Genomic DNA, 22,649 nt, shown 5'->3' with positions numbered 1-22,649 from the left:
GTTGCGCATAAGTACACATTGTCTTACACTGTGACCTGCGAAAATGACTTAATGCATGTAAAAATAAAAAGTAAAGTCTAAAAGCATTGTTGGTAACATCTATCCCAACCAACTAGCTTCAAATGGGTGCCTATTCAGTCCTAATCCCTCCCATCATGGAGGAACTCCCCTTCCTTTGTGGAACCCCTATCCCACCTTTAGTGGATCTCATCCCTAGGAGAATGGATCCAAAACTTCCCATTCTTGGCCCATAAAGCTATTACAGGTCTGAGGATTGGGGGATGATTGTTGGAAGTAGGTTTATATTGTTGGAATAAGGTTAGAAGGTTATTCTTGCAAAGGAAAGGGTTGAAGATTCTAGAAGGGACTTGCAACATCAAGGTTATATGGTTGTAAGGCTTTTCTCTAGTTTATTAATATAAAAGCAATTGTTCTTTCTCAATTACATCTCTGTTGATCTAATTTATATGATTCCTTGATCACCTACAAAGATTGTGATTGCATATTGATCAGTTTATGATATACAATTGGTTAATTAGCCCATTTATCTCTTTGGTTATATGCTTGGATGCTTTGATCTCTTGTTTGTCTCTCTCTATGCAGATCTCTTTCAAGACATTATGGAGAAGCTGTGGGGAGTGATGAGAGGATCCCTAAAGCATCAAGGAGTGAATGGTCGAAAGCTTTGAAGGGGACTTCATAAATCATTTCATTTAATTGGTAAGAGGCCTCTATCATTGTATTTGATTTCAATCAATCAGAGTCTAGAGAAAGGTAGCAGTTCTTGTTTGTTTGTTATTAGGGTTCTTTGAAGTCTAAGGAGATCATTATTGTTCACAAGAGGGATAAGTCCCCATAAAAAATTGGCAAATCCACTAGGGAATCGTCCCAGTCTCCATTAGTTTTCCTTGTTTAACATTTTCAACTCGCTGCACAAGCCTTCCTTAAGTGTATGGAAATTTTAGAAATTTGGATTTTGGGTAGGATTTGATTTATTTATTTATTTTCTTAATTTCCCCGTTGTGCGCACTTAGACTTTAGGCACAGTGTGCACTTCTGCGCATTTCCCTTTCAACAACACAACTTATTCGTACTGGTTTACTCCAAAGCCTGTGCACATACCTGGAACTTCTGAAAAACTTAGTTATATCCTTTTTAAATCCAAACTTTTGGTTTTTTCCTGTTGTTTTACACTTGTTTGAACCTCCTGTGAATGGTTATCAGTCTGGATGAGTGTTATGAAGAGATTTTCTTGTGATTGTCTTGTTTTTGCAAATTAGGGTAAGGTCTTATCCAATGAATGGTCAATCTATCAAAAGATAGATATGTTGGTCTTGTCTTGTTGAATGTCTATCTTTCTTCTGTCGATCACATCATGTTTTGAGTCTAGTTTTCTCTTTTGCAGAACTTTGATTTGTGTGTCAAAATCAATGATTTGCAAGATTAGGTATTGTTTGTGAAAAATAATTCTTGTACTAGTTTCAAAATGGAAAATCATTTTTCTTTTTGTTGTTGAAGTGTTCATGAACCGTACTTTTGTTGCAAGTAAATTCATAGCATTCAATTAAGGAAAATTCATTTTTAGTCGTTATTGGTTTCTTGTTGCATTTTTCGAATTTCTGAGTGATTGTATGAAAAGAGAGATTTCTTGTTTTCTTGTGTTATTGGGAAAGGTGAAAATTTGAAATTATTTTCAATATTTGGGTGATTTGAAATTGGATATCTGCATCTTAGGAAAAGGGTTATAATGGGATTTAGAGTTTTTGTTTACATTTCATTTGAAAAAGTAAAATATGCTTTCCTTATTTTTAGTTAGATTTTCATTGAAACAAAAAGATTACATTATCTTTTTTGACTACATTAGGATGTGCCTCAAGTCACAATTTCATCAGTTTCACATCCATTACCTTTGAGTAAATAACAACTCCTAAAATCAACGCTAATAAAATCAATCTAGAAAGTTTTATTTTTAGGGCTCTTTTCCACCTACAATAGATAAGGTTGTAGGGCTTTGGAATAGGGAAGTGAGTTAACTTTCCAAAGTTGCAAACAAACACTAGTATCTTGTGATAGGGAGAAAAAAATCCATTTACTACAATTCTACTTTGGGAAGTTCCCCTTACAAAGGAGTTAAGCACGAGATCATATCGGACTCGATGAAGTGATCGAACCCACTTCATTGGCAACGATAGAGTGATTTATAGGTACTAAAAACAATGTCAAAAGGTACTTTGGATTCAACTAGAAGTAAACCTCAGATTAACCATGTTGAGGAACTTTCAAGGGGATTAAGCTTTGTTACTTTGCCCTTGCGTGTACATTTGATATGCAACTGTCCCCCCAAGTTGAATTGTTTTACATGGTAACCTTAGTGACCATATTCTTAGGGCTTTTACCTGAGGTGACGGCAGAGGGGAAGTCTATGTTGTACCTGGAACAAACGTTGACTAGACTCACTTGGAAATTTCCGGAGGGTATTCTTCATTCGAGATGGCATAAATGAAGTCTACTTGCACTAGATCATGTACATTAAGCAGGTCGTTAGTGTAATTGGTTCTACTCGCTCTATCTATGGCCACTTTTCACTTTGATTTTCGTGACATTAGATTTCATCACCAACTAGTGATTTCGTTGTGAAAAGCTTGCTTGCATGGTTTGAATCCTTAGATTTTTTAGCGTGTGTTAAATTATTTGTTTTTTACTTTTTAGAGACCTTAGGATTGGATTGTGAATATTGTTTGATTTTTGCGATGAATTTTCATCTTGTCTTAATCACCAAGGCAATCATGTAGAATGAAAGGTAAACCTCTCGAATACACACCTAGTCAATTGGAAAAGATAAAAACTGAAAGGTCAATGTCAATAGGATCTAAAGCCTAAAAATAACCTGAAACGTCAACAATTTTACAATCTCAGATAGTAGAAACCAAAGTGAATCCAATGCAATAAATAGAATCAGGCTTATTTCACTCTGGACTAGAGATTACCAAAGTAGTTCAAATTGAATCTGATATTGGAGAAGTTTCGGATATTGAACTAACTGAGACAAACATGGAAGAACCTGATTTTGAATTTTCTCAACCTGAATCACCTTTGGTTGTTATAGCTCCTACTACTGAGGTACCTTCACCTTGAAGAAAGCTGATAATTACGACTAGATTACCTCCTTGGTTAATTAGCATTGAAGATATTACTGGAAATGAAGAGACAGAAACACCTTATTCTCCATTTACCGATAGTGAACCTTTTAACCCAAGAGTTCCTTTCTCTCCTTTTTGACTTGACCCCTGGTATTCTACCACTTTGAGCTTTTCAGGTCAGAATTTGTCACCACCACACATTCCTTTTTATACACCAGAAAGAACTATGTCAGAAATTCCTATTGGGAGTCAACCCATTGATTCATGTATGTTTACCAGCTCCCCGAAATCACTATTTTATGGTGGTCCATTAGCTCCTCCTGGATATCAATCACTTATTGGGACCTTTTCAGGAGTTTCTTCTTCTCCTCAACCTTCTACTTGGTCATCTAGTTTATCAACATCTATTGTTCAGAGCATGAATTCCATGCTTGAAGTGCTTACAGCATCAAACCAACAAATTCATATGATATCCAATAACTCAAGTAACCCTCAAGTAACCCCAACCGGTGTTTATTAACCTCCTGGGGGGAATCACCTTATCCTCCACTTGGAGGACAACCTATTGTTGGGGGTCAACCTTTTACTGGAACTTATGGTTAGATACCTCAACCCAGTTTAGGTCAACCTGTTGTAAATCAACCTTTGCTTTGCACTTCTTATCCTAGGATGAACACTATTTGGAATCCTTTTTTTACTCAACAGTATGGTCTAGTTTCTCCACAAGTGCCACTTTATTAGCCTGTTCATCCTACTGGACTACCTATTCCAAGTATTGTTGTACCTGTAGCCTGTTCATGGGATTCCTAAAATAGTTATCCAACAACCTGTCCAAGGAATTCCTCAAACACCTGTTCAGCAACCGATTCAATGACCTGTTTAGAGTTCACCATAGACACATGTTCAAACACTTGTTTTGCAACTGGTTCCAAGTTCTCCTCATAGAGCTATCCCAGGAGTATCACAAACGACTGTTCTAGTTATACCTCAAATATTAGTTCCTCGGGCTACTAAGGAAATCTCTCATGTTTCTTCTCATGAAACGATTCCTACAGTCCAAACTATACTGCGGATTCCTATCGGGCAACCCATTGTAGGAGCAGTGAAAACACCTTTTCAAGTTCATGTTTTCCAAAGACCACCTTTTCAAGGGAAAGTTTTTCAAACTCTACCTTTTCAAGGTCAAACTTTCCAAAACCCACCATTTCAATGTCAATTTATTCAAATTCATCCTGTTTAAAGTTAATTTGTTCAAGGTCAACCTTTGCAAGATCAACCTATCTAGTGGAAATATTACTTAGGTAAAATGGGTCAAGCTTAACCTTTCTAAATTCAATCGTACCGTGGTCATACTTATCAAGTCCATGTTCAACCTCAACCCGATATGGTTCACCCTGGTTACCCTAGTGGAATTCCAATTCCAACTGCACAAGCTATTCCAGGATATCCTGGGTATCCTCCTCTAGGGGTTGGTCTTAACCAGCAAGGTTATCAAACTTTACCGTAAGACCCTAACCAATAGTTATTGTTTATTACAACCTTATATTTACCTGATCTATCTAGGTGAACAAAAAATCCCATTTATTATTATCCTTATTGGCGGACGATTCCTACCAAGTTACCGAGTGACATACCAAAATATGAAGGCAAATCGGGAGAAGAACCATTCAATCATGTGATGACATATCATCTTTGGTGTGCATCAAATTTTTTAATTGATGATTCCATTTGTCTTCACCTTTTCCAATGAACTTTAACCGGTTTGGCAGCCAAATGGTAAATCGACTAACATTTCCGATCATATCCATGAATGTAGACATAAACGTCAATCAGTCAAAGTTTTTATTCCAGATTAGATTTTAGCTGAATGGTTTACAAAGTCACTTCTTCATTTTATTACCGAGGATGTTTCTAAGGGAGGTGTCATCACGGAAGAGCAGGTAATTTCTCGTGCCCAATATTTAGACTTAGTCTACAGGTGAACCAATCATTACATCTCCTACAGGATCTAATGTCGTTGATGGTATAATAGGTTTTGTTAGCCAACAGTCTAAGGGGAAAAAGAAAATGCTAAAAATACTCAGACTTTGGCCATACAAGATACACCATCTTAAAGCCTTTCTCTAGAAACTATTTTCAAGATTACGGTCGTAGAATCATCTACCGGCAAATCCAAATCAATTGGAGGTAAAAAGAAGGGGAAAGGTAAATCAAAACAAAATGATTCTTTCACAGAGAAACCTGCTAAAACTGAATCTATTGACGAGAAACGAAAACCCCGCTATCCTTGCCTTATTTGCAATGAGGATCATTATATGAAGGAATGCCTACATCGGGCAGAGGTTTCCAAATTCATTAAAGGCTATCCAACTCCTGTTGTTTTGAAGGATCCATTTCCTTCTCAATACAGAAAAATGGTTTCTCATAACACATTTTCCTCTTCCACATCACAAGATATCATGATGATGTCTTCACAGCAAGTTATGGTAGCTACGATCGAAAGATTGCGGGTCTAAGAGTCCCGTTGACAATATAAATGAGGCCAGTTCATCTGGTCAACCTTCTAATTAAATTCCTCCTCCTCCTTTTGAACCATTATAGATCGAGAATCCGAATCCTGACGTGATGATCTGACCACCTCCCAAAGGTGTGCTTCGAAAATAAATTTTCAACCAACATGCTAGAGTTGCACAAAATTACAACATTGCTGAAGACCTGGCTATGTCTCCTTCAACAATGTCAGCTTTGGAGATGCTACAAACATGCTAGGCACAATGAAAGCCTTTATTGTCAGCCATAGGTGCTATTAATCCGCAGGATTCTAACTTAATTATCTTTGATCTTGAGATTCATATTTTGAGACTCCCTCATCAACTGGCATTCTACATTCCAGTTTTTATTAAAACCAAATGAGTATTTCGTACAATTGTTTATGAAGGAGGTTCTACGTGTATTATTTCGATTGTTAATTTTCTTGGTGGAAATATTTACTATCAATCAACCATCTATCACTCTGAAAGCCTTTAATGGAAGAGGTTTTCATCCTTATGGAATCTTGAATGATCTACCCATAGAGTTAGAGGGTAAAATGATCACGATCGAAGTTGAAGTTATGAATGCTCAACTGGATTACAACCTTTTTCTTGGTCAAAGTTTGACCCACACCATGTCAGCAGCGGTCTCATCGCTTTTTCAAATGATACAATTTCCTCACAAAGGGAAAATTGTTAAAGTAGACTAGTTGTATTACTACACTTTAGATCCTAACTCTATGGGTAGCATACCTTTTGTTAGAAAAACGAATACTCTTTATGAGCACATTGTTGTTGTTCTACTCAAATACTAATCACTGATGGGAACCTTTGCGCTCCCTCCACTGAATTTTCCTTCTAATATTGTTGAGGTTAACATGATTACAGCAAGAACTATGGAATCTTCTAATCTATGGATAATACCTTTAGAGTTTGAATTGTTGGAAAAAGTAACTATGTCTGGTCTTCAATAATGTACTTGAGTCATTATGTAATGTACTTGTCAAAAGAATAAAGAAAATATTTTTATTATTATTGTAACAATGAATTATTAAAGCATGAGTCTCATGCTTGGTTCATCATTGTATTAGTCAAAGTCCTCATTGTGGACTCCTAGGATTAATATTGAGTTTATAGAGTCATTGTATATTCAAAGAGACCCTTCTGGGGCTTTCAAATCATGTAAAAAGGTTTTGTATCAAGTCAAATATGAATTATGATTCCTCCACATCATGTTGGCATAAGGGAGATCAAGTCGGCCTAAGGACCCTCGTTCGACCCACAAGAAGCCTATATATTGAAGGAGGTCGAAGTCATTTGAAGCACTCACTCTCAAGGAAGCTCAATATCTCTAGAAGAGCTGGAGAAGTGAAAATTTTGTTTCTGGAAGGATGAGATAAGTGCGAGTTTGGGGGAATATCTAGAGAAGAAGAAAATCAAGTTTTTGGTGCCTTTCTCTCTTAGTTTCGTGGTCTAGGTTGGGAGATCGAAGTCTCCTAAGATTTCATTGTTATTGTAAGCTACATGTTATTGGAAGTTGTTGCCTAGTCGAAGTTGCTGGAAGGGGTCAAAGATCTTGGCGGCTGACATGGTGTGTAGAGGAAGTCTGGTCTTGGTCTAGGGTAAGGAGACTCAAAGAATACTATTAAATGGAAGAATTATCTTGACTGAGTTTGCCCCTTGAGGGGGGTTTTTCCCTAGCATGTGCCTATATCTTGTCTCTCTTGTTTTGTGATCTTCATGTATGTATAATTTCTTGATGAAAGATAAGATAATAAAGAAGTAAAAGAAGCCAACACACTCATAAATAATTATCAAGAAAGGAGAATCAAACCATAATATAATATCCTTGATTTTCCAACATGGTATGAGAGCTAAGGTCAAGAGAAGTCGAAGATCACTTTGTTGGCATGGATTCTCCCTCTATGGTGAACTACATAAGATTGGGTTTCAACTCTGTTGGAAGATGGATCAAGAAGATCATCTACTACCTATTCAACAAATTCAAGAGTCAAGGATTCTTGGTTTCCCTTACAGGTTCTCTTACTAATGACAATGCATGGATTATTGATAGTGAAGCATTGATGAGCCCCAAAAATGTACAATTATTTGGGCTCATTCAACCTCCTAATTTGGCTTAGTCCACCATTCTCATTTGTTTATTGCATGTTTTTGATTATTTTTATGTTAATAGAGTGAATTTGGTTAGTCATTATGCCAACAAGTCTAATGGGTGCTTTGTGTAGCCTTCTTGGTCAACTTGGAGACAAAATTGAAGGTCTTAATGAGCACTTGGCAGCCAAATTCGTGGGAGAACAAGCTAGAGGATTTGTAGGAAGGTGTCCCCCTCATTTATGGGCCCTTACCTCGAATTCTCCACCATCAGCTCGGAGTTCAAGGGCCACCGAATCAATCAGCTCAAGGGCAGCCAAGCAAGTCAAGTTGGACTGCTGTTAACTACAAGTCTTGGGCAGCCAAGTCCCTAAATTTTAGGAGGATTGTTGGGTCCTCAAATTGTATAAATAAGAAGGCTTAGGGCCTCATTTGGGTTAGCTAGTGGTTAGTAATTTTTGTAGCCAATAGTTAGTCATTTCATAGTCTTGTTGTAGTCATTTTGTAGTTCGATTTGTAGGCCATAGATTAGTTTTGCTGTCAGCTCATTTTCAAGTTCTCCTTGTGGACAGTTTTGATGTAACTCTTCATTCTTGTTTAATAAAGATGAATCCAGCTTTGCACCAGCTCTAAATCTCTCTTGGGAGGCTGTAGCTCTTGGGGTTGGGCCCATCTCAAGCGCCCAGTACCTCCCTTGTTTATCTTTATGTGTTTTGCTGCATTCTGAGAATAAAATATGCTATTTTGTTTTGTTATTTAGTTTGTCTTTTTGATGAGTAAAATAGCTTTTCATGTTCAGATTTACTTGATATGTTAATCACAGGGAATATATTCAGAAAAAGGCTACCAAGTACTTTGGATCTCACCTCCCCTTCAGTGGAATCATGAGCTGGGACCAATGTAACCTTGCTGCCCACAAAAACACATTCTTTGCTTCACCATGCAATTAATAGTGTTGGATTTTTAGTGGTCGAACTTGATATCAGTTTTGATTGCATGCTTCAGTTTATGATTGCTTAGTTGTAGAGTCATTTCACGTATTTCATTTCGAATAAACTTCTATCCATTTCCTTTTTCTGTTAGGTCAGATTAGATTAAAGTAACTAGGTCATAGGTTTTATATATGTGTGTTCGTTCAGTTTGGAAAACCACTTGCAGAGTACCTATTACCCTTCCTTACCTGCACATACCCCATCCAACCGACCTGTTTCATCCGTCACTCAGAACCCTTACCTTGCGTTTACCTCATTCGCTTACTTTGCCATGATTCTCATATTTTTGTGCAACATTACTCCAGTCTTCTTGGAACAAGTCCAGCCATCCACACCTTCTCCTCAACTCAATCCTCCAAGTCCTAGACCTCTTCACACCCCTATTTCACCCCCATACTCATTCCATCATCTTTTTCCCTCCATCCATGCTCCAAAATCCTCTTTTCAGAACATCCTGTAGAAATCTCTGAACATCCTGTAGAAACCCCTGCAGACATCCTGTAGAAGCCTGCACACTCGGTTGCCGAGCACCTGAACGTTGTGGACTCCTGTGGAATGATGTTTTGGATCCCCTGGAACCTCTCCTAGCCTTCCTGACCTTTCCCAAGCTTTCTCTCCCTTCGCACCACCTCTGCACAGCCAAACCCTAATAAGAAACAAAACCATAATCACTCCAACCACTTAAGCAAAAATACAAAAACAATGTTCTTTTTAATGGAAGTAGTTTGAGTTCATGCATTTCACATCACTAGAAGTAATGGCATCATTTTTAGACATTCGCACTCTCACTATTGCATCATAGAGGTTAAACTAGTCAGATTAGGGTTTACTAGGGTTTCCATGTTTTGGTTGGCTTTCAGTTCATTTTTGCAAAGTAGATTACTTTCCGTTGAGATAGCCTTCGTCCATCATTTAGAAAGCTTCTTCTGAAAACATATAGAAGTTGGCTTGAGCCCTAGCGGACTTGTGCCAGTTGACCAAGTGACAGCTGCGACAAGAGCTAGTACTTGTGCATACAGCACCGTCGCTTCCAAGTTTGTACGAACTACCATGTTGATAAAATTAGAGATAGGAAGCCCCAGGAGTTGTAGCATTATTGCTACAATACTGGGGCCCACCAAGCATCGAGACACATGACAGGTAAAAGCATGAAACTACACATAATATCAAAAGATATGTTGTTAGAGGCCTGGGATCTACATCATTGAAGTTGAACAATGGATCAAAGCCGCATCTCAACAACATTCTCTATATTCTAGGTTTGAAAAAGAATTTACTTTCTATTTCTTGTTTAGAAGTTAAAGGGGAAAGAATTGCTTTTGTTGATGGAAAAGTATTAGTTTGGGGAAAGAAATCTAGTATTGACAAATATAGGGTTATTGGAGTTTGTGAAGGAAGTATTTACCGAGTTATCACTCCATCTCCTCAAGCTCTGGTTCATATGGAAATAGTTCCGATTGAACTATGGCATCGAAGATATGACCATCTTCATTATAGGATCATCCTTACTCTTAGTCAATTGGTTCATGGTATTCCTGATATGAAGTTAGACCATGAAGGTGTGTGTAAGGGATGTTCTCTGGGGAAGCATACTAGAAATCCATTTCATCATAGTGAATCTAAATCTAAAGAAATATTAAATCTCATCCATTCTGATGTATGTGGGCCCATGTCCGATAAAACACTTGGAGCTCATCTCTACTATGTAACATTCATTAATGACCATTTGAGGAATACATGGCTTTACTTACTTAAAACTAAAAATTAAGTATTTGATAAGTTCAAGGAGTTTAGGGCTGAGGTGGAAAACCTAACCGAAAAGAAGACAAAGACTCTAAGGTCTGACAATGGAGGGGAATACAACTTTAAAGATTTAATTGCATATTGTAAGGATGTAGGTATTAAGAGGGAGCTCATTGTTCCCTACTATCCCGAACAAAATGGATTGGCTGAAAGGAAGAATAGGTAAATCGAAGAAGGCATTCAAACTATGTTTTTAGTCAATTTAGTGTCCTAAATTTCTTGCATGAATTATCAACCGAGGTTTGTAAGTTGATGAAGTGTAGTGCACTATATGTGCTTAGTTAACCCTTCCTACTTCGTTGTTTTGTATTTTTATATTGTTTTGGGGGTTTCTGTTCTTTGATTCCTAATGATGTACAAACTGAACTATGAGAAACTAAATCTAAACTTCCTAAAGGTGAACCAAGAGCTTAAAACTAGTCAAAATCTAAGTTAAAAGAAGGAAAAACAGAGCATCTGTCCTATCTTGTCATTAATCCTGAGTCATGAATCTAATTCTTAAAATTAAAAGGTGAAGTTGTAACGAATGCTGAAATAGATACAGAGAATGAACTTAATTGAAGTACTTCTAGTTACTCTAACCTTCACTTTTGAAAGATAACCTTCTTGAGATGGAATACAAGAAACTTTCTGTACTTTATGATCTAGAGAACTAAATAAAAACATGTAGAAGGTAACTGATTGGTTTCAACCATTGTGTAGAGTGAATGTTTAACCATTTAGTTTAGGATGGGTATCAGCTTGACATGGTGATCAAAAACATTCATTAGCATAGTGTATTGACAATCTGAATCTAGAAAATAAATAACAAAAACAGTGAGTAAACTAGTCAACAATGCATTCTCATTACTTTCAACTCTGTTTATAAACAAAGTCATTTCCTTTTATGAAATGGATTGGAGAAACAAGACTGCACAATTGAGTTCTAACATTATGCTACTGATCAAAACTAAAAGAAATCAAACTACAAGAAATCAACCTAAGTTAGAAATACTGCTAAAAGAAAATGGTGAAATTAAAACTGAACAGAAAACAAATGGAAAGAAAACCTCCTTCAGTGCAGGGGCCCTCTGCAACTGACTGGGTTGAGCTGCTAACTAATTGAAAATGCTCTTTCAAATGATCATTGATCAACACATGGATTTATATTATAAACAAGAACAAAGTCCAAAAATACAGAGCTGAGAGTTTGAACTTAATACATCAAAATCTTCAAAACCCTCTCGGTTCTGTACAACCAATATTTAAAATAAAATATTCATAACTGTCTTTGAGGAAAATTAGCCACAGGTGGCCTACACGTATCACAACAGGATTGCATAAATTTTTGATGAGCTACAGGTGACTTGAATTCGAGCGAGATGTTTGCACATAACTGTTAACACAGGTGGCTGATTCGAGTTAATGCTGCAACAAAACTGTTGGATTTATTAATTAACAAAGAAAGAGCAGACAAAGAGTCCTATTGCTTCCAGGTTTCATATGTTTGACTCCACCTTTGACTATGGTCTTGAGCTTGCTTTCTTATCGATATGGACTGAGTGACTAGGATAGAATCCATGTGGAGACGATTCCAAATATGCCCCATGTGTTCGGTTTCTTCGTTTGACACCTGGAACCTGCCAGACCATGGAAGTAGCTATGGAATACACAGTTAGTTGCAAAATAGGTTGCGTTTTGTAGTACTTGTTCAAATAGTAAAAACATAAAAATATAACATGTCAATCATTTAATTCCCTCCTTAAGACAAAATCTATCATTTATCATAGATGGGGATCTGTAATCTTATGGAAAAGCAAGGGAAAGAAGTGAGAAAAGTTGTCAAGGAGAGGGTAATTATGAGGTTCAACACTATGCTCCTTGTTCAAGATCTACTGAAGTTCTTATGGGGTGAAGTAGCGATGAATACCATGTATGTTCAAAATAGAAGTGCTCATGAGAGTCTTGAGAATACTACACTTGAAGAATTATTCACAGGAAAGAAGCCAAGTGTGGATCATTTCTACATATTTGGAAGTCCAACATATGTCCATGTTCTGAAAGACAAGAAAAAGAAGTTGGATTTGACAAGCATCAAGAGAATATTCATTGGTTATAGCCTTTCGTCATAATCATATAAAATATACATAAAGGAGGGAAGATACATTGAATTAATCAGGGATGACATATTTTATGAGAATCAATCTTACATGAAATCAAAGGATATTCCTATTGATTCTGATGCTGAAGAAGTTCCTGTATTTGAAGAAGATGAAGTTCATGAGAACTCTACTGCAAATGATAAATAAGAAGGACCAAGTGATCCTATTCAATCGGTGGTTGTCCCAACCACAAGGAAGAGGCCAAAGTGGTTGAAAGCTACATTAGAAGATGCTGAAGGACATGAAGTTGCGAAAAGATCCTCCAGGGAAAGTAAGAAATTGAAAAGGTATTCTGGTTATGTCACATATATGACAAAGTTGATTGAAGCTGAATCATCTACATTCCAAGAAACTGAGCATGAATAGGTTTGGAAGAAAGTTATGCAGGAAGAATATCAATCCATCATGAAGAATGGGGTTTGGTAAATTGTTCCTAGACCTAGTGACAAATCGGTTGTCACATCAAAGTGGATCTATAAGATTAAACATGTTCTTGATTGAAGTATAGACAAGTGAAAAGCAAGGTTCATGGCAAGGGGTTTCTCTCAAAGGGGAGGAATTAACTGTGAAGAAAAATTTGCGCCTATTGCAAGGTACACTGCCATTAGATCATTGGTTTCACTAGCTGCTACAATGGGGTGCAATATCCATCAAATGGGTGTCAAGACCACATTTCTAAAGGGGACCATTGATGAGGAAGTGTACATCAAAAAACCTGAAGGATTTGAAGTGATCAGTAGGGAATCTCATGTTTTCATACTCAAGAAGGCTCTATATGGCTTGAAGCAAGCACCAAGGGCATGGTATGCAAGAATGGATGCATATCTTCTCAAGATTGGGTTTGTGAAGAGTATTGTTGATTCTAATTGTTACATAGTATTTTGTCACACCTCTTGTTCACTTCTTGTTACATATCTCGAAGTGCCAAAACATTGACAATTGTGAAACATATCCATCATGATATACATACCAAAACCTCCTTGAAGAATCAAAGGAAAACTACCCTGAATCCATTCTGAAGAAGGTTAAATAAAAACGTAAATTTTAGCAAGGATAATTTTAGGGGCGAATGTTCGCCCTTTGGCGAAATTAAGGGGCTTTAAATTTTTAGTGGGCGAATATTTTGTATCATAGTACATTTTTACAAATCACCTCAAATAGCCCACCTTATTTTAAGGGAGAGGGTAAAAAAGGTAAATTTAGCCCTTGAAATTAGGACTTACAACCTTCCATTCGCCCATTTTCAAGAATAGGTTTTATTTAAGTGAATCCATTCGCCCATTTTCAAGAATATGTTTTATTTAAGTGAATCCTATGGGCCAAATACCATATTTATAAAAGAGGTATGGTAAATTAATAAAAATATAAATAAATGAGAGGTATGGTAAATAAATAAAACATTTTTTATATTTACTCCATAAGTCACCTTATATACATGTAAGGGTGTAAACAAATAAAAATATAAGTAAAGTGGAGGTATGGTAAATAAATAAAACGTCTTTTTATACTTACTCAAAAGGTATGGTAAATAAATAAAAATATAAATAAACTAGACGTATCCTATGGGCCAAATACCATATTTGTAAAAGAGGTATGGTAAATTAATAAAAATATAAATAAACGAGAGGTATGGTAAAAAAATAAAACATTTTTTTATATTTACTCCATAAGTCACCTTATATTTACGAACACTCAAAAAATGGGTTATATTTAGGTGAAACCTATGGCAAAAATACTATGGGACAAATACCATGGACTAGATTGTTATTAATACCATGCAAAAAACCATTATTAACCCTAATATTAGAATTAATAAAAATAAAAATGGCACATGGTATTGACCCATGGTATTCACCAAAATGGCACATGGTATTGACCCATGGTATTCACCTGGAATGGAGCCTATTTAAATGGGGGAATTAAACCAGCATGTAGCCTATGCTAAGATTCACTAGGACTTTACAAAGTTTTATTATTTAGTGAAAAACTCGCCAAGATCTTACAAGATTTTATAATTGAGTAAAATATTTGCCATGCCTTGTGAGAGATTCACCAAAAAATTATATATACATATTATATTATTGATAAAATCGCCTTCCATTTTTCCTATATACCATGGAGATTCGCCCATTTATTATATTTATAAATTTAGGGGGGGTTCTTAAAATTTTCCCTGAATTTTAGCATCAATGCATTTTTCTACACTGCCTGCCCATGCTAATGGCAGGTTTCTCTGTTATACCCTAGTGCTTCCATCACCGGTTTTGATATGAAAACCCATGTTAAACCTCTTCTGACAGGTTTTCCTAGACTGGAGGAGAAGCTCCGTACACTAAAACCTTCGAGAACAACGAGCTAGATATTGATTGTTGTTGATATGGTTGAGCTCTCCCATTTGGACCTCTTGATCTTATCATCATGGGATTTCCCATTGAGATGTGGACCTCCCTTCCTCTTTTGTGGATCCCTAACTCCCTCTCCCTTCCTATAATTTCACTCCATTCCATCCCAAAATGGTTGGTCATTAATTGCTGCATCCCTATGTTGAGATTATGCTTACATGCTACCCATTCTAGCTTGGAGAAGGATTGCTTGAAGAGTATTTTCTTGGACTTGGACATCCAACAAAAGGAGGTCTCCAACATCAAGGCATAGGTTGTATGCTTCCCTTCTTAGCTCATTAATCTATACATTTGGTGTTCACCTTCCATAATTGTGTAAATTTTTATTCTTTTAGCTTAATACTCCTTGATCTACTAAGTAGTTTATGTTTGATGTATGCCATATATGCTCTTGTATCTTGCATAGTTCTTTGATTTTCCTTGCAGGTACTCAGACATGAAGAACAAGTAAGGAGTGAGGCTTGGAATGAAAGAATAAAAGTCATCTCCAAAAGGATTGAGAAATTAACATCAGAGCGAGGTAGGCCACTCTCTCTCTATGAATTTGTTAGACATAAGCTAGGAAAGTGTATGTTAGTTTATTTAGTTTGTTTCTAGACCCGCTCATTGGTCTAGAGGGATCACCTCTATCTGTAGAGAGGATTTACCTTCACAAAAAATTCGTGACTCCACTGGGGATCGAATCGAGAATCTCTGGTTTTCATTCAATCATATCTTGATGACTTACCAGAACAATCTGCTAAGCGTCATGACCATCTTGACCACCTTCGAGTGATTTTTCTTTGTTGTAGACACTACAATATCCATTTGATCCACATAAGTGTGTCTTCTACATCAAATTTGGTCGTCTCATAGGGTTTGTGGTATCTAAGGAAGGCATCTAGATTGACCACCTCAAAGTTGAGGCCATTGTGAATTTACCCCCTCCATCATCTTTACACCATTTGCAGAGCTTGCAAGGAAAATCTAATTTCCTTCATCATTTTGTACCCAATTATGTTGAACTTGCCAAGGGATTTACTCATTTGCTAAAAAAGGGGATGCCATTTATTTGGGATGATATCGCTCAAATCTTTTGATGCATTAAAGAACACCCTCATTAGTGCCCCTTTATTGCATCCCCCCTATTATCACCGCGATTACTTCTTGTACTTGGTCATAGCCGATAGTACTATTTCCATGGTACTGGTGTAAGACAATGATGATGGAAATAAACACATGATTTACTAATTAAGCCGAAATCTTATTGATATTGAGACTCAATATGCCCTTGTCTAGAAACTAGCTTTATCAGCTGTTCACGCCGTTCAATGATTTCGACACTATATTCTCTTGTGAAAAACCACTGTGATTTCTGACTGCAACCCCATGACCTATATTCTGACTCGTCAATTTGTTAATTTTAGGTATGTTCTATGCTTAGAGCAATTTATTTCAATTTTCACAGTTAGCTCAATATCGTTTCCAGATTAGCAATCACATCAGCATTAAAGTAAACTGCAGATAGAACATAAACATAAATCGCAAAAGACAAGCCAAGACAAGAGGACACAAGATGTGGCACTAGCCAGGGACAAACCCCAATGTGGGGAAACCCTTGATCAATTCTTCTTATATGTTCTTCAATAGTTCACCACAGATAGAGAGAGATAGTACACTTACAACAGAAGTCAACACTTTGACTTATCTAGATAAGAGCAAATATTATCTCTAAGAAGATGATACATGAGATCATTTGAAGACATGTTGCTTCAACTGATTCTCCAAGGTGACTCCTTCACCTATCATTGTGTTGAATTTCGTCATCATGTTGCACCTCACCACATTGCACCATGCTGCACCCATCATCACTATGCTGCATCTCATCACACTTCATTAATCATGACTGTACCCATCACTGTACTGCATTATGTGCCATTGCTGCACCATGTTGCCATCCTGACCTATGTGTTGGTTGCACCTTGCTTTCTTGTTATCCCTTGCTTGCTTGTTTTCCCTAGCATGCTTGTTGTCCTTAGCATGCTTGTTGTTGCATGCTAGTTGTCCCTTGCATGCTAGCTGTAACATTGCATGCTTGGTGTATTTGTTGCTAAGTACCATACAACTGTCCCAATGTTAGTTAGCTGTCCCTTGCATGCTGCTCTCCCTCGGAGACAGATGCTCTAGTTGTTTCGATAGTTCCTGGAAGTTTTGGCAGTTCCAGCTATTCCCGCAGTTCTAGCAGTTCCTGTTGTTCCCAACAGTTCTGGTAGTCCTGATAGTTTTGGCTTTTCCGGATTTTCCGACAGTTCCAACATTTCTAGCTTTTTCGATAGTTCCAGATTTTCCGACTTTTCCAGATTTTCTAACAATTCCGTCTTTTCCGATAGTTCTGACTTTTCCGGTAGTTCGGCTTTTCCGGTAGTTCCGACTTTTCTGGCTATTCTGGTAGTTTCGGCTTTTCCAGCTTTTCCAAAAGTTCTGGCTTTTCCGACAGTTCTGTCTTTTCTAGGTTTTCCATCTTTTTTGGCGTTTCCGGCAGTTCCGACTTTCTGCCCTCTGGATTAGGGCAATGTTATTCCTTAGGATATCTCCTCCTACTAAAACCCAAATATAAGTAGAGAGAGGAAGAGATCCCAAGTGTGTTGAAATGACTTGAAGGCCACCTCTATTTATACTAAAACGTTGAGCACATGTGGGGTTTATTTGGTTGTTGGCCGACCTTGACGAATTGTCTTATAATGCAAATAAATTCATAACTCCATGAATACTTATTAGAATCAGTTGATCTTTAGATCAATCCTACACCTCTCGATGAGAGGGATCTAAGAAAAATATCAGCTGCCATAAATAATATGACCCACATGGAGTTTGGCCCTAGTTTCCAATTTTAACACTGCCTCTCAACTAGGGAGAACTCCATCCGTTGATCCATATGTCTGACTGTACTATCTCTGCCATTAGTGCCCTGCACTGCTCTACTCTGCTCTGCTCTGATCTACTGAGCTCTTGTCTGCTTTGCTCTGATTTGATCTACTGAGCTCTGCTCTGCTAAACCATGAAGAAGAATTGATCGAGAATGTCTCATACCATTCTCTACTGACCCGAAGTCAATTTCATTTGAAGAGAGTGTGTCACATCACTCTTACTGACCCGAAGTCAGTTTTATTGATCCTAGATCAATATCACAAGAGAGTGTCTCAAACCATTCATATTGATCCCAGATCAGTTTCATTGATCCCAGATCAATGGAGGTCATCCTAGGATAGGTAGTACGGTAGATACAACGATGCATCCATCGATAGTACTACTATGGTCCCTAACTCCATTTCCCTACTCATTGATCAAATGAGAGGTACTTCCCATGAGTCCCATACTGCATGGGTAGGATGCCTTGAGAGTAGAACTAATCATCCTGTCCACAGGAGAACGAATCATCTTGCCCCACAGTTGCCACGGGAGAACTAATCATCCCCGCCCACAGGAGAACTAATCATCCTATTTCACAGTTGCCACGAGAGAACTAATCATCCTGACCCATAGGAGAAGTAATCATCCTGTTCCACAATTGCCATGGGAGAACTAATCATCTTGACCAACAGGAGAACTAATCATCTTGTTTCACAGTTGCCACGAGAGAACTAATCATCCTGGCCCACAGGAGAACTAATCATCCTGTTTCACAGTTTCCACAGGAGAACTAGTCATCCTGTTTCACAGTTTCCATAGGAGAACTAATCATCTCGGCCCATAGGAGAACTCATCATCCTGTTCCATAGTCGCCACGGGGTATCACATGGGAAGTTTGAACCTATCATCCTGTACATAGTGCACCACCAGGGGAGGGTGAGTCACCTTGTGGTTGTATGTTGCTCTAGTAAGTACCCCAAGCCCCCCAGAGCTCCCAAAGCTCAATGCATGCAACTTGCAGGACCCTTATAAGAAGGTCTCTCAAAGACTCCAAGTTGTTTGGGAAAGTCACATATTTTACCTTTCCCTAGGGCTTTGACAAAATGTCTGCGACCTGTACATTAGTCTCAATGTGATGGAGCCTCCTCGCTCATCGACTTACCATATCACAGATAAGGCAGTATCTGATGTCTATCTACTGGAGAAATAATCGAATATGTGATTCCTCAATAATCAAATCCCCCCTCTGGTTGTCACAAAGAATCACAGTGGTATTCATCATGTGTACAAATAGCTCACTTAAGAGCTTTTGCAACCATGTAGCTTCACATGAGATCATACTCATAGCTATGTATTTGGTCTCAGCGGTGCTTATAGCAACCAAATTCTGCTTCCTGATTATCCATGATATCGAAGCAGAACCCAAAGAGAACTAGCGCTGAGAAGTGCTCTAGTGATCCTCCACACTGCCTGCCTAGTCAGCATTCAAATAATCATGCATCTTCATATTTCGGCAGTGTATCTCAATCCATGAGAGATTGTGCCCCGAAGATATCTCACAAGATTCTTAGCACCAATCCAGTGAGGCTCAACCAAATATGAGCTCACCATGCTAACTACAAAACATATGTCCTGACGGAAGTTCAACAAGAACATCAATGCAAATGAGTTTATGGAACTCAGAGGCATTTCCCAAATCTAGTCCAACATCATCACCATATAACTTCTGAAAGTTAAGATCCTCGAGGTAGTCACGGACTTGCAGTTTACCATTCCACATCTGGAATCCAACTCCCTCTTACTTCTGCAAATGAGAGGGTGTTCACCTGTCAGAAATAGGTCGTCCTCATAAGGTGTCGGTATGAGAGGTCTATCGTCCACAACCTTCAGGTCATGGTTTGGATCGGTTTCACTCCTAGTGAATCTCAGCTTCATCGGACAACTATCAATCCTTTCATACTACTCCCAAGGTGTTTTGCTTCAAGCCATAGAGGGCTTTCTTCCACCTATATACATGAGATTCCCGTTCATGAATCTAAAACTCCTCGGGTTGTTCCAAACCTGTGGACTTGCTGCATGAGGGGAATGGTCCCCTTATAAGATTTTCCTTTGGTACATCTCAGACATGTACCTTCATGATCTACTTGAATTCAGACATCCCTATCACCATTTGACTCACATCAGGTAGGGTCCCATAGGTAGACCTCCGGTGTTATAGATGCGATATGTCAATTGACATGATCCCCAATGAACCATCCTACAACTTGATACAAATTTCCAACCCTGAACCCATGAGAAAAAGCATCTTTGAAAATTATATTTTTTAACATGTATCTTTCCATCGATGAATTCCAACCTGAAACCTTTGACTTCCATTTCCGAGATGGACACCAGGTTCTTCTTGTGATCAGGTACATAAAAGAGATTCTCTAAATGAATCGAGTTACCCTTATTCAATTGAGAGTTAACATTCCCTACACCCTTTCCAGGATAGGTGGCATCGGATCCAAGTATAATCCCATGATTGTTTCCATCTCTATCAAATTAGAGAGTGCACCCATCTATCCAATGAAGTGCCTTGAAGCACTATAATCTATAAGCCAGATTCCAAAAGAATCTGAAGAAGAGGGCCAATACAAGATAACGCTTCTTTATCTTATCAGAAACAACATTTGATTCTTCATACCTAGGGTTCCTTGCTTTCTATGAAGAGTCGTCCATTTCCTTGATGACCTGCATTACCTGTCATTCCTTTGATCATTGAAGATGTCCCTGGAATAATTTTTATCATCATCAAGTGATGTGTCCCTGCCATTTGGACACTCCTTCGCATAATGGCTGAACTAGTTATCTGCCTTTCCTTCCACCCTGAGATTTGGTCTTCCAATGAAGTGATCTTTAGGTAGGCCATATTATGCTGCGCCATTCTGATAATATTCTCTTCTTCGACTTCACCCTTGGTGAATTTGAAGAGGGATGAGGAATCCACTTATCCTTTTGTCCTTTCCCAAATGTCTTCGGTGATTGTTCTTTCACTCTTGCTTGGGCATTGTCTTCACCTCAACTTTGATTCCATGTTAGTTTTAGGTATGTTCTATGCTTAGAACAATTTATTTCAATTTTCATAGTTAGCTCAATATCTTTTCCAGATTAGCAATCACATCAACATTAAAGTAAACTACAGATAAAACATAAACATAAATCGCAGAAGACAAGCCAAGGCAAGAGGACACAAGATGTGGTGCTAGCCAGGGACAAACCCAAATGTTGGGAAACCCTTGATCAATTCTTCTTATATGTTCTTCAATAGTTCAATAGAGAGAGAGAGAGAGAGAGAGAGAGAGAGAGAGAGAGAGAGAGATAGTACATTTACAACAGAAGTCAACACTTTGACTTATCTAGATAAGAGAAAAGATCATCTCTAAGAAGATGATACATGAGATCAGTTGAAGACATACTCCTTCAACTGATTCTCCAAGGTGACTCCTTCACCTATCATTGTGCTGCATTTCGTCATCATGCTGCACCTCACCACGCTGCACCATGTTGCACCCATCATCACTATGCTGCATCTCATCATGCTTCATTACTCATGAATGTACCCATCACTGTACTGCATTATGTGCCATTGTTGCACCATGTTGCCATCCTGACCTATGTGTTGGTTGCACCTTGCTTGCTTTTTGTCCCTAGCATGCTTGTTGTCCTTAGCATGCTTGTTGTTGCATGCTAGTTGTCCCTTGCATGCTAGCTGTAACATTGCATGCTTGGTGTATTTGCTGCTAAGTACCATACAACTATCCCAATGTTAGTTAGTTGTACCTTGCATGCTGCTCTCCTTCGGAGACAGATGCTCCAGCTGCTTTGGCAGTTCCCGAGAGTTTTGGCTGTTCTCGGCAATTCCGGCAGTTCCGGTTGTTCCCGATAGTTCCACCAGTCTCGACAGTTCTGGCTTTTCCAATAGTTCCGGCAGTTATGACATTTCCGACTTTTTCGGCTTTTTCGGCTTTTCTGGCTTTTCCGGAAATTCTATCTTTTCCGATAGTTCCAGTTTTTTTCGCAGTTCTGGATTTTCTGGTAGTTTCGGATTTTCCAGCTTTTTTGGAAGTTTCGGCTTTTCTGGCAGTTCCAGATTTTCCGGCAGTTCCGACTTTTCCGGCAGTTCCGACTTTTTCGGCAGTTCCGAATTTTTTCGACAGTTCTGGCTTTTCCGACTTTTTCGGCAGTTTTGTCTTTTTCGGCAGTTCCATCTTTTCCAGCAGTTTGAGCTTTTCCAGTAGTTCCAGCTTTTCTGGCTTTTCCAGCCTTTCCGGCTTTTCCGACTTTTTGCCCTCTGGATCAGGGCAACGTTATTCCTTAGGATCTCTCCTCCTACTAAAACCCAAATAAAAGTAGAGAGAGGAAGAGATCCCAAGTGTGTTGAAATGACTTGAAGGCCACCTCTATTTATACTAAACCGTTGAGCACATGTGGGGTTTATTTGGTTGTTGGCCGACCTTGACGAATTGTCTTATAACGCAAATAAATTCATAACTCCATGAATACTTATCGGAATCGGATGATCTTTAGATCAATCCTACACCTCTTGATGAGAGGGATCCAAGAAAAATATCAGCTGCCATAAATAAGATGACCCACA

Source organism: Pinus tabuliformis, chromosome 3_2, assembly GCF_031772625.1.
Source record: "Pinus tabuliformis cultivar Carrire ecotype Pingquan chromosome 3_2, CPIR1, whole genome shotgun sequence".
NCBI classification, from domain to species: domain Eukaryota; kingdom Viridiplantae; phylum Streptophyta; class Pinopsida; order Pinales; family Pinaceae; genus Pinus; species Pinus tabuliformis.
Note: the sequence above shows the minus strand (reverse complement) of the source record.